At 44.1% G+C, this 13,859-nt stretch overlaps 1 protein-coding gene across 1 annotated transcript in view; it reads left to right on the top strand.

The window, feature by feature from the left end:
• The window catches only part of LOC106565857 (coiled-coil domain-containing protein 3), a 35,655-nt gene that overhangs the window by 19,119 nt on the left and 2,677 nt on the right, over positions 1–13,859 (top strand). The gene's annotated exons all lie outside the window — the stretch shown is intronic.

Here is a 13,859-nt window from a genome sequence, read left to right as displayed (position 1 = left end):
GAGAGCGTGATCACACAGTTGTCCGGAACAGCTGGTGCTTTCATGCATGCAAGCATAGAAGGCATTTAGCTCATCTGGTAGACTCACATAACTGGGCAACTTGCGGCTGGGTTTCCCCTTTGTAGTCCGTAATAGTTTGCTTTCCCTGCCACATCTGACGAGGGTCTGAGCCGGTGTAGTAGGATTCAATCTTAGTCCTGTATTGATGCTTTGCCTGTTTGATGGTTTGTCTAAGGGCATATCAGGATTTCTTAGAAGCGTCCGCATTAGTGTCCCGCTCTTTGAAGTGGCAGCTCTAGCCTTTAGCTCGTTGTGAATGTTGCCTGTAGTCCATGGCTTTTGGTTGAGATATGTGTGTATGGTAACTGTGGGACGACGTCGTCGATGCACTTGTTGCTGAAGCCGGTGACTGAGGTGGTATACTCCTCAATGCCATTGGATGAATCTCGGAACATATTCCAGTCTGTGCTAGTAAAACAATCCTGTAGTTTAGCATCCGCGTCATCTGACCACTTCTGTATTGAGCGAGTCACTGGTACTTCCTCCTATAGTTTTTGCTTGTCAGAAGGAATCAGGATGATAGAATTATGGTCAGATTTGCCAAATGGAGGGCGAGGGAGAGCTTTGTATGCGTCTCTTTGTGTGGAGTAAAGGTGGTCTAGAGTTTTTTTCTCTCTGGTTGCACATTTGACATGCAGGTAGAAATTAGGAAAAACTGAGTTAAGTTTGCCTGCATTTACATTTACATTTACGTCATTTAGCAGACGCTCTTATCCAGAGCGACATACAAATTGGTGCATTCACCTTAAGATATCCAGTGGAACAACCACTTTACAATAGTACATCTATATCTTTTTTTTGGGGGGGGGGGGGGGGGTTAGAAGGATTACTATATCCTATCCCAGGTATTCCTTAAAGAGGTGGGGTTTCAGGTGTCTACGGAAGGTGGTGATTGACTCCGCTGTCCTGGCGTCGTGAGGGAGCTTGTTCCACCATTGGGGTGCCAGAGCAGCGAACAGTTTTGACTGGGCTGAGCGGGAACTGTGCTTCCGCAGAGGTAGGGGGGCCAGCAGGCCAGAGGTGGATGAACGCAGTGCCCTTGTTTGGGTGTAGGGCCTGATCAGAGCCTGAAGGTACGGAGGTGCCGTTCCCCTCACAGCTCCGTAGGCAAGCACCATGGTCTTGTAGCAGATGCGAGCTTCAACTGGAAGCCAGTGGAGTGTGCGGAGGAGCGGGGTGACGTGAGAGAACTTGGGAAGGTTGAACACCAGACGGCTGTGGCGTTCTGGATGAGTTGTAGGGGTTTGCATTGCATTAAAGTCCCCGGCCACTCAGAGCGCCGCTTCTGGATTGGCATTTTCTTATTTTCTTATGGCCTTATACAGTTTGTTGAGTGCAGTCTTAGTGCCAGCATCGGTTTGAAGTGGTAAATATACGGATACGAAAAATATAAATAAAAAATCTCTTGGTAGATAGTGTGGTCTATAGTTTATCATGATGTACTTTCCTCAGGCGAGCAATACCTTGGGATTTCCTTGATATTAGACATCACGCTACAACTGTTATTGACAAGTAGACAAACACCCCCAACCCCTGTTTTACCAGACGTAGCTGTTCTGTCCTGCTAATGCACAAAAAACCCAACCAAATGTATATTATCCGTGTTGCTGTTGAACCACGATTTGGTGAATATTACAGTTTTTAATGTCCCGTTGGTAGGATAGTCTCCAACGGAGATCCCCCCAGTTTATTTTCCAGTGATTGCACGTTGGCCAGTAGAACGGATGGTAGAGGCGCGTTGCCCACTCGCCAACGAATTCTAACATGGCACCCCGATCTCTGCCCCATGTATTTCTGTCTTTTCTTCACGTGAATGATGGGGCTTTGGGCCTGGTCTCGGAGAAGCAGTATATCCTTTGCGTTGGACTCATTAAAGAAAAATCTTTATCCAGTTTGAGGTGAGTAATCACTGTTCTGATATCCAGAAGCTTTTTTCGGTCATAAGAGACGGTATCAGCAGCATTATGTACAAAATAAGTTACAAACAATGCGAAAAAACACACAAAATAGCATAGTTGGTTAGGAGCCCATAAAACGGCAGCCATCCCCTCCGGCACCATAGCATTATCACAGCATATTTGGTATATACCTAGCCTGCCAATATTGTTCTTCTCAGACCATAATATATTTCAAAACTTGAGCTTTGATAACAAAATAGATCAGTTGGTTTTGCACTTGCAAGGCATTTGCTTTTTTATTTTACTGGACTGATGGTGCTTGCATCTGACGGTCATGGTGCTTACAAGACAACTGGGAACTCGAGGTCAAATCATGGCGTCAGTGATCTTCAGGCTGGAACGTCTAAGTTTCCGACTTGGAATTCCAAATTGGATGATCGTTCAAAACAATTTATTCTAGTCGGATCTATTTTTTTTCCAGAGTTACCAGTTGTCTTGAATGCACTGAAGTCAGAAGTCTGAGATTTCTGAGTTCCCTGTTGTTTAGAACCCAGCATTAGTCTCAGTGGAGGGAGAGAACAGCAGAGGGTCCGCCTCTCACGGTCCCTGAATAAAAAAAGTGTGGACAGTGCTGAATAAAAACTTAAACATGAACTCACTCATTAAAACAGGAGCTCTTTGCTGTATTCTTTGACAGTCTCTCTGTGGTCTTGGTTTTAAAAGTTATGAAATCTCACATAGGCTACTATCAAACCTTGTTGTGTCCGGGGTCGTGGAAGCTGGAGGTACGGCTATCCGATTGGCCAGCTCAGTAGGCACACTCGATCTAGCCCCAGATCTCCCGGTACGCAGGGTAGGCAGAGTTTCTTTTCAGACAAATGAAATTGTTCAAAATGGGAACACTTTCCTTACCCGATGTATAGGGCTTCTGAATCAAGTGCACCTACTGGCAACAGCGCAACATGCGTAACAAAAGGAAAGGAGCTCAAGCCTTTATCCTTGGCTTTTCTACAGAAATGTTTGGTGATCATCTAGGAATGCCTTGAAGATCAACCGGTTGGTGACCACTGCTCTACCGCCTGGGGCAGTCTACCAACAGTTTGCCTACCCTTTTTCTGTAACAATATGGTGCCGACAGAGAAGGCTGCCTCGCTTCTGGTCCTTAGGAAAATGTGCATTATTTAGATTTTTAAGGAATAATTTCTTACATTGTTAGCCCAAGTGTTATTACATACAGCCGGGAAGAACTATTGGATATCAGAACGACGTCACCTAAAACCCTCACAAACTTTTACAGATGCACAATTGAGAGCATCCTGTTGAGCTGTAACAAAGCCTGGTACGGCAACTGCACCGTCCACATCCTTTGTCCGAACCACCCAGGGCATTTGAACTGATTCCAGAGGCTGACCCAAAACAATGCCACCGGAGAAGAGGAAGACGCAGCGGTCTTCTGGTCATACATCGGAGGCACGCACACCACCCACCGCTTCCGAGTATATTACTCGCTAATGTCCAGTCTCTATAGATAACAAGGTCAACGAAATCAGGGCAAAGGTTGCTATCCAGAGAAACATCAGGGATTGTAACGTACTCTGTTTCACAGAAACATGGCTCTCTCGGGATATGCTGTCGGAGTTAGTACAGCCACCTGGATTCTTTGTGTGTCGCGCCAACAGGAATAAACATCTCTCCGGGAAGAAGAAGGGCGGGGGTGTATGTTTCATGATTAATGACTCATGGTGTAATTGTAACAACATACAGGAACTCAAGTCCTTTTGTTCACCTAACCTACAATTCCTCACAATCAAATGCCGACCGTGAGAATTCTCATGAGAATTCTCTTCGTTTATTGTCAAAGCCGTGTATATCGCCCCTCAAGGCCATACCACGACGGCCCTCAAGGAACTTCACTGGACTTCATGCAAACTGGAAACCATATATCCTGAGGCTGCATTAATTGTAGCTGGGGATTTTAGCAAAACAAATTTGAGGACAAGGCTACCTAATTTCTATCAGTATATTGACTGTAGCACTTGCGCTGGAAAAAGACTGGATCACTGCTACTCTAACTTCCGCATACAAGGCCCTCGCCCGCCCTCCCTTCGGCAAATCTGACCACAACTCTGTTTTGCTCCTACCTTCCTATAGGCAGAAACTCAAACAGGAAGTACCCGTGCTAAGGACTAGTCAATTGCTGGTCTGACCAATCAAAATCCACACTTCAAGATTGTTTTAACCTATCTGGGCTAGGTGGCAGTATTTTCACGGCCGGATGAAAAACGTACCCAATTTAAACAGGTTACTACTCTGGCCCAGAAACTAGAATATGCATATTATTAGTAGATTTGGATAGAAAACACTCTGAAGTTTCTAAAACTGTTTGAATGGTGTCTGTGAGTATAACAGAACTCATATGGCAGGCAAAAACCTGAGAAAAATCCAAGCAGGAAGTGAAAAGTTTGAGAATTGTAGTTCTTCTTTTTATTCTCTATCGAAGCTACAGTGTCTGTGGGGTGACGTTGCACTTCCTAAGGCTTCCATTGGCTGTCTAAAGCCTTCAGAAAGTGGTTTGAGCATTTTCCTGTCACTGGGCAGATAATAGGAGCTCAGTTACTGAGTGGTCTGCCTGGCAACAAAGGGATTGGATATGCGCAGTCACACGAGCACGCCGTTCCTTCTTTTTCTTCTTGAATGAATATGCTATTGTCCAGTTGGAATATTATCGCAATTTTACGTTAAAAATACCATAAAGATTGATTATAAACAGCATTTGACATGCTTCTAAGTACGGTAATGGAACATTTTGACTTTTCGTCTCTCGTTCCGCGCTCGCGCGTTATGCCTTTGGATAAGTGATCTGTATGCACGAACAAAACGGAGGTATTTGAACATAAATATGGATTATTTGGAACAAAAACAACATTTCTTGTGGAAGTAGCAGTCCTGGGAGTGCATTCTGATGAAGATCAGCAAAGGTAAGAGAATATTTCTAATGCTAATTCTGAATTTAGGTTGCCCCGAACTTGGCGGGTGTCTGAATAGCTCGCCGTGATGGCTGAGCTATGTACTCAGAATATTGAAAAATGTGCTTTTTTCTTAAAGCTATTTTAAAATCTGACACAGCGGTTGCATCCAGGGGTAGTCTATCTATAATTCTTAAAATAATTGTTATATATTTTGTCAACGTTTATGATGAGTATTTTTGTACATTGATACATTTTGCACATTCACCGAACGTTTTGGTGGGAATACATTCTCTGAACATCACGTGCCAATGTAAAATGCTGTTTTTGGATATAAATATGAACTTTATCGAACAAAACATACATGTATTGTGTAACATAATGTCCTAGGAGTGTCATCTGATGAAGATCGTCAAAGGTTAGTGCTTCATTTAGCTGTGTTTTGGGTTTTATTGACACATGTCCTTGCTTGGAAAATGGATGTGTGATTATTTTTGTCTATGTACTCTCCTAACATAATCTAATGTTTTGCTTTCGCTGTAAAGCCTTTTTGAAATCGGACAATGTGGTTAGATTAACAAGAAGTTTGTCTTTAAAATGGTGTAAAATAGTTGTATGTTTGAGAAAGTTGAATTATGAATATATTTTTTTTCTTTTTTTTCCGCCCTGATATTTCACTGGCTGTGTCCCGCAGCCCATAGAAGTTAATCACGCAGACTGAGATATGTTCCGGGTAGCCTCAGAAAATAATATCAACGTATACGCTGATTCGGTGAGTGAGTTTTTAAGGAAGTGTATAGGAGACGTTGTACCTACTGTGACAATTAAAACCTACCCTAACCAGAAACCGTGGATAGATGGCGGCATTCGCGCAAAACTGAAAGCTTGACCAACCATATTTAATGGTGACTGGGAATATGGCTGAATACTAACAGTGTAGTTATTCCCTCCGCAAGGCAATCAAATAAGTGAAATGTCAGTGTAGAGACAAAATGCCGCAATTCAACTGCTCAGACATGAGACGTATGTGGTCTACAAACAATCATGGACTTCAAAAGGAAAACCAGCCACGTCACGGACACCGAAGTCCTGCTTCCAGACAAACTAAACACCTTCTTTGCCTGCTTTGAGGATAATACAGTGCCACCGACGTGGCCCACTACCAAGGACTGTGAGCTCTCTTTCTCCGAGGTCGACTTGATTTACACATTTAAACGTGTTAACACTAGCAAGGCTGCCGGCCCAAGATGGCATCCCTAGCCGCATCCTCAGATCATGCACAGACCAGCTGGCTGGTGTGTTTACGGAGATATTCAATCTCTCCCTATCCCAGTCTGCTGTCCCCACGTGCTTCAAGATGGCCACCATTGTTCCTGTACCCAAGAATGCAAAGGAAACTGAACTAAATGACTATCACTCCCGTAGCACTCACTTCTGTCATCATGAAGTACTTTAAGAGACTAGTCAAGGATCATATCACCTCCATCTTACCTGTCACCCTAGACCCACTTTAATTTGCTTACCGCCCCAATAGGTCCACAGACGATGCAAACGCCATCACACTGCACTATGCGCTATCCCATCTGGACAAGAGGAGTATCTATGTAAGAATGCTGTTCATTGACTCTAGCTCAGCATTCAACACCATAGTACCCTCCAAGCTCATCATTAAGCTTGAGGCCCTGGGTCTCAACCCCGCCCAGTGCAATTGGGTCCTGGACTTCATGACGGGCTGCCCCCAGGTGTTGAAGGTATGAAACAACATCTACACTTCGCTGATCCTCAACACTGGGGCCCCACAAGGGTGCGTGGTCAGTCCCCTCCTGTACTCCCTTTTCACCCATGACTGCGTGGCCATGCACGCCTCCAACTCAATCATCAAGTTTGCAGACGACACAACAGTAGTAGGTTTGATTACCAACAATGACGAGACAGCCTACAGTGAGGAGGTGAGGGGACTCGGAGTGTGGTGTCAGGAAAACAACCTCTCACTCAACATCAGCCAAACAAAGGAGATGATCGTGGACTTCAGGAAACAGCAGAGGGAGCAGCACCCTATCCCCATCGACGGGACAGTAGTGGAGAAGGTGGAAAGTTTTAAGTTCCTCCGCGTACACATCACGGACAATTTAAAATGGTCCACCCACAAAGACAAATCAAATCAAATGTATTTATATAGCCCTTCGTACATCAGCTGATATCTCAAAGTGCTGTACAGAAACCCAGCCTAAAACCCCAAACAGCAAGCAATGCATGTGAAAGAAGCACGGTGGCTAGGAAAAACTCCCTAGGAAAAACTCCCTAGAAAGGCCAAAAACCTAGGAAGAAACCTAGAGAGGAACCAGGCTATGAGGGGTGGCCAGTCCTCTTCTGGCTGTGCAGGGTGGATATTATAACAGAACATGGTCAAGATGTTAAAATGTTCATAAATGACCAGCATGGTCAAATAATAATAATCATAGTAGTTGTCGAGGGTGCAACAAGCACGTCCGGTGAACAGGTCAGGGTTCCATAGCCGCAGGCAGAACAGTTGAGACTGGAGCAGCAGCACGGCCAGGTGGACTGGGGACAGCAAGGAGTCATCATACCAGGTAGTCCTGAGGCATGGTCCTAGGGCTCAGGTCCTCCGAGAGAAAGAGAGAAAGAGAGAATTAGAGAGAGCATATTTAAATTCACACAGGACACCGGATAAGACAAGAGAAATACTCCAGATGTAACAGACTGACCCTAGCCCCCCGACACATAAACTACTGCAGCATAAATACTGGAGGCTGAGACTAATGTTATTAGTCACATGCGCTGCATACAACAGGTGTAGACCTTACAGTGAAGTGAAATGCTTACTTACCAACAGTGCATTTTCAAAAAATGTAATAAATAAAATAAAAAATAAGGGTTGCCAGTGTGGTGAAGAAGGTGCAACAGCACATCAAAGCCTCACACACTTTTACAGATGCACAATTGAGAGCATCCTGTCGGGCTGTATCACCGCCTGGTACGGCAACTGCACCACCCACAACCGCAGGACTCTCCAGAGGGTGGTGCGGTCTGCACAGCGCATCACCCTAGGACACATACAGCACCCGATGTCACAGGAAGGCCGAAAAGATCATCAAGGACAACAACCACCTGAGGCACTGCCTGTTCACCCCGCTACCATCCAGAAGGCAAGGTCAGTACAGGTGCATCAAAGCTGTGACCAAGAGACTGAAAACAGTTTGTATCTCAAGACCATCAGACTGTTAAACAGCCATCACTAACACAGAGAGGCTGCTGCCTACATACAGACTTGAAATCATTGGCCACTTCAATAAATGGATCACTAGTCACTTTAATAATGCCACTTTTTAAATATGTTTACATATCTTGCATTACTCATCTCATATGTGTATACTGTATTTTATGCTATCTATTGCATCTTGCCTATGCCATTCTGTCATTGCTCATCCATATATTTATATACACTGCTCAAAAAAATAAAGGGAACACTTAAACAACACATCCTAGATCTGAATGAAAGAAATAATCTTATTAAATACTTTTTTCTTTACATAGTTGAATGTGCTGACAACAAAATCACACAAAAATAATCAATGGAAATCCAATTTATCAACCCATGGAGGTCTGGATTTGGAGTCACACTCAAAATTAAAGTGGAAAACCACACTACAGGCTAATCCAACTTTGATGTACTGTCCTTAAAACAAGTCAAAATGAGGCTCAGTAGTGTGTGTGGCCTCCACGTGCCTGTATGACCTCCCTACAATGCCTGGGTATGCTCCTGATGAGGTGGCGGATGGTCTCCTGAGGGATCTCCTCCCAGACCTGGACTAAAGCATCCGCCAACTCCTGGACAGTCTGTGGTGCAACGTGGCGTTGGTGGATGGAGCGAGACATGATGTCCCAGAAGTGCTCAATTGGATTCAGGTCTGGGGAACAGGCGGACCAGTCCATAGCATCAATGCCTTCCTCTTGCAGGAACTGCTGACACACTCCAGCCACATGAGGTCTAGCATTGTCTTGCATTAGGAGGAACCCAGGGCCAACCGCACCAGCATATGGTCTCACAAGGGGTCTGAGGATCTCATCTCGGTACCTAATGGCAGTCAGGCTACCTCTGGCGAGCACATGGTGGGCTGTGCGGCCCCCCAAAGAAATGCCACCCCACACCATGACTGACCCACCGCCAAACCGGTCATGCTGGAGGATGTTGCAGGCAGCAGAACGTTCTCAATGGCGTCTCCAGACTCTGTCACGTCTGTCACATGGGCTCAGTGTGAACCTGCTTTCATCTGTGAAGAGCACAGGGCGCCAGTGGCGAATTTGCCAATCTTGGTGTTCTCTGGCAAATGCCAAACGTCCTGCACGGTGTTGGGCTGTAAGCACAACCCCCACCTGTGGACGTCGGGCCCTCATACCACCCTCATGTAGTCTGTTTCTGACCGTTTGAGCAGACACATGCACATTTGTGGCCTGCTGGAGGTCATTTTGCAGGGCTCTGGCAGTGCTTCTCCTGCTCCTCCTTGCACAAAGGCGGAGGTAGCGGTCCTGCTGCTGGGTTGTTGCCCTCCTACGGGCTCCTTCACGTCTCCTGATGTACTGGCCTGTCTCCTGGTAGCACCTCCATGCTCTGGACACTACGCTGACAGACACAGCAAACCTTCTAGCCACAGCTCGCATTGATGTGCCATCCTGGATGAGCTGCACTACCTGAGCCACTTGTGTGGGGTGTAGACTCCGTCTCATGCTACCACTAGAGTGAAAGCACCGCCAGCATTCAAAAGTGACCAAAACATCAGCCAGGAAGCATAGGAACTGAGAAGTGGTCTGTGGTTTCCACCTGCAGAACCACTCCTTTATTGGGGGTGTCTTGCTTATTGCCTATAATTTCCACTTGTTGTCTATTCCATTTGCACAACAGCATGTGAAATGTATTGTCAATCAGTGTTGCTTCCTAAGTGGACAGTTTGATTTCACAGAAGTGTGATTGACTTGGAGTAACATTGTGTTGTTTAAGTGTTCCCTTTATTTTTTTGAGCAGTATATATATATTCTTATTGCATTCCTTTACTTAGATTTGTGTGTATTAGGTAGTTGTTGTGGAATTGTTAGATTACTTGTTAGATATTTCTGCACTGTTAAAACTAGAAGTACAAGCATTTCGCTACTCACAATAACATCTGCTAACCATGTGTATGTGACCAATAACATTTGATTTGATTTGACTTTGGGCCCTAGCAGCTGATAGAATGCCCTGTGGCAGAGCTGCAGAAGAAACCACACTGGATAAAAATGTCGGCAAATATAACATAAAGTGACACACTAATTGGTGATGCAGGATGGCAGCACCCACCACACTTTTTGAATTTCATAAAAACCCCTCCACACAGTCCTATCAGAGATGGCAGTGCATTTACGTCAATGTTTTACTCAGCTCCATGTGTAAGCATTAGGATCGGAGCAGGGAATCAATGTTTTAGGAGATGGACATGCATTGAAGCTCACCTATGGCTGATTTAAGGCTGTCGTTGATGTACAGTGCCTTGCAAAAGTATTCACCGCCCTTGGCGTTTTTCCCATTTTGTTGTATTACAACCTGTAATTTAAATTGCTTTTTATTTTTATTTTATGTAATGGACATACACAAAATAGTCCAAATTGGTGAAGTGAAATGAAAAAAGTACTTGTTTTAAAAAATTCTAAGAAGTTCAAAACTGAAAAGTGGTGGGTGCATATGTATTCACCCCTTTGCTATGAAGCCCATAAATAACATCTGGTGCAACCAATTACCTTCAGAAATCACATAATTAGTTAAATAAAGTCCACCTGTGTGCAATCTGTGTTACATGATCTGTCACATGATCTCAGTATATATACACCTGTTCTGAAAGGCCCCAGAGACTGCAACACCACTAAGCAAGGGGCACCACCAAGCAAGCAGCACTATGAAGACCAAGGAGCTCTCCAAACAGGTCAGGGACAAAGTTGTGGTACAGATCAGGGTTGGGTTATAAAGAAATATCTGAAACTTTGAATATCCCACGGAGCACCATTAAATCCATTATTAAAAAATGGAAAGAATATGGCACCACAACAAACCTACAAAGAGAGGGCCGCCCACCAAAACTCACGGACCAGGCAAGGAGGGCAATAATCATAGAGGCAACAAAGAGACCAAAGATAACCCTGAAGGAGCTACAAAGCTCCACAGCGGAGATTGGAGTATCTGTCCATGGGACCACTTCAAGTCGTACACTCCACAGAGCTGGGCTTTATGGAAGAGTGGCCAGAAAAAGCCATTGCTTAAAGAAAAAAGAAGCCAAAACGTTTGGTGTTTGCCAAAAGGCATGTGGGAGACTCCCCAAGCATATGGAAGAAGGTACTCCGGTCAGATGAGACTAAAATTGAGCGTTTTGGCCATCAAGGAAAACACTATGTCTGGCTCAAACCCAGCACCTCACATCACCCTGAGAGCATTGTGGTGGAGGCATCATGCTGTGGGGATGTTTTTCATCAGCAGGGACTGGGAAACTGGTCAGAATTTAAGGAATGATGGATGGCGCTAAATACAGGGAAATTCTTGAGGGAAACCTGTTTCAGTCTTCCAGAGATTTGAGACTGGGACGGAGGTTCACCTTCCAGCAGGACAATGACCCTAAGCATACTGCTAAAGCAACACTCGAGTGGTATAAGGGGAAACATTTAAATGTCTTGGAAGGGCCTAGTCAAAGCCCAGGCCTCAATTAAATTGAGAATCTGTGGTATGACTTAATGATTGCTGTACACCATCGGAACCCATCCAACTTGAAGGAGCTGGAGCAGTTTTGCCTTGAAGAATGGGCAAAAATCTCAGTGGCTAGATGTGCCAAGCTTATAGAGACATACCCCAAGAGGCTTGCAGCAGTAATTGCTGCAAACAGTGGCTCTACAAAGTCATTACTTTGGGGGTAAATAGTTATACACGCTCAGGTTTTCTGTTTTCTTGTCTTATTTCTTGTTTGTTTCATAATAAAAATATTTTGCATCTTCAAAGTGGTAGGCATATTGTGTAAATCAAATGATACAACCCCCCCAAAATCAATTTTCCTTCCAGGTTGTAAGGCAACAAAATAGGAAAAATGCCAAGGGGGTGAATACTTTTGCAAGCCACTGTATGCTTCTACCAGGAAAGACCCTGGTAGCACTTTATATGGATAGCCCATCTGTAGATGCTTTATCAGTAACATTTCATCTAACTATCTACTAACCCTAAACTTAAACCTTACCCTAACCCTAACCGTAACCCTTTTCCTAACCCTAAACTTAAACCTTACCCTAACCTTAAACCTTATCCTAACCCTGAACTTTACCCTTACCCTAATCCTAACCTTAACCCTTATCCTAACCCTTATTCTAACCATAACCTTAACAAGCAGTTGCTTATCAACAGAAAGTTTGTTGATAGCATGATCATCTGTAGAGCATCTACAGATCGATTATCTGGACTATCCAAATAAAGTGTGACCAAGACCCCAGCATTACTTGCCTAGTTAAATAAAGGTTAAATAAAAATATATATATACATTTTTTTCGTTTACACTGTTTGGTTTCAGCTCTGTGTTCGGGGCTGCTACTTAGGGCCATAAGGGGCAGCTCACCCACCACTCTGACCACATTTCTAAAGCACAAGGCATTTGCCATGCATCTTTCTACCAACCACCTTCATAATTCCACATGTCCTTAGGCCGCTCCCTGGAGAGAACCCCCCCACCCCCCAATCAGATTAGTTCTGTTTAAATTACATGTTTTCTATTTTTCCTTTTCTTTCCTTCTCCGTATTAGTTCTCTGGCCACAGGCACGCCTGCTGCTAATGAAAAAAATGCATCCTCTTGCGGCTCACTCATAATAAAAGCCCAGAATACGCTGAAAGACATATATATGAGCTGTTGTTTCTGCTGGACAGGCCAAGGAATGCTATGTTCCACAACTCCTGCCCGTTAGACAAAGCCCCTGTACATGGGGTTCCATCAGTTATCAAAAACAGCAGGACTGAAAATCACACAGGATAGAACAAATGGTTTTAAACTCTTTCAACAGGGAAAGAAATGAATGAAATCACAGGAGGTTGCTGAGGGGAAGACGGCTCATAATAATGGCTGGAATGGAGTAAATGGAATGGTATCAACGACATTGAAACCACGTGTTTGATACCATTCCATGTATTCCGTTCCAGCCTTTACTATGAGCCCGTCCTCCCCAAATAAGGTGCCACAAGCCACCTGTGAATGAAATACAAGTAGACTTAGCTGTTTGTCTTAGATGATTTAACACTATCAACAAACATGCTAGGTTTCTCTCCTCAGTGCTACCACTGTTAAATGATGACACATGTTATCATTCTGAAGACATTACCTTGTGTTTATTGTTAATCATTGAAGTTGTGCGACATACTTGTTTTGAATGAAGGGAATATTCCTTATTTGGGTTGCTGATGTGTATACTAAATGGCAGTTGGCTAGTATGTTGGACATAGAGGTTTCTCACTCAGTCTCTGAGATGTACACTATCGTTCAAAAGTTTGAGGTCACTTAGAAATGTCCTCACAAGTCCTCACTGTTGACATTGAGGCTGGTGTTTTGCGGGTACTATTTAATGAAGCTACCAGTTGAGGACTTGTGATGCGTCTGTTTCTCATACTAGACACTCTAATGTACTTGTCCTCTTGCTCAGTTGTGCACCGGAGCCTCCCACTCCTTTTTCTATTCTGGTTAAGCCAGTTTGCGCTGTTCTGTGAAGGGAGTTGTACACAGCTTTGTACAAGATCTTCAGTTTCTTGGGAATTTCACAAATGGAAATGCCTTCATTTCTCAGAGCTAGAATAGACTGAGAAATGAAGGCAACATTTTTTATCTCTATTAATAAATTAATGTGGATTGACATCATTACCATTTTAGC

Source organism: Salmo salar, chromosome 12 (assembly GCF_965601325.2).
Source record: "Salmo salar chromosome 12, fSalSal1, whole genome shotgun sequence".
Taxonomy (NCBI): domain Eukaryota; kingdom Metazoa; phylum Chordata; class Actinopteri; order Salmoniformes; family Salmonidae; genus Salmo; species Salmo salar.
The sequence above is the reverse complement of the archived record's forward strand: the minus strand, read 5'-3'. Positions and strand labels throughout refer to the sequence as shown.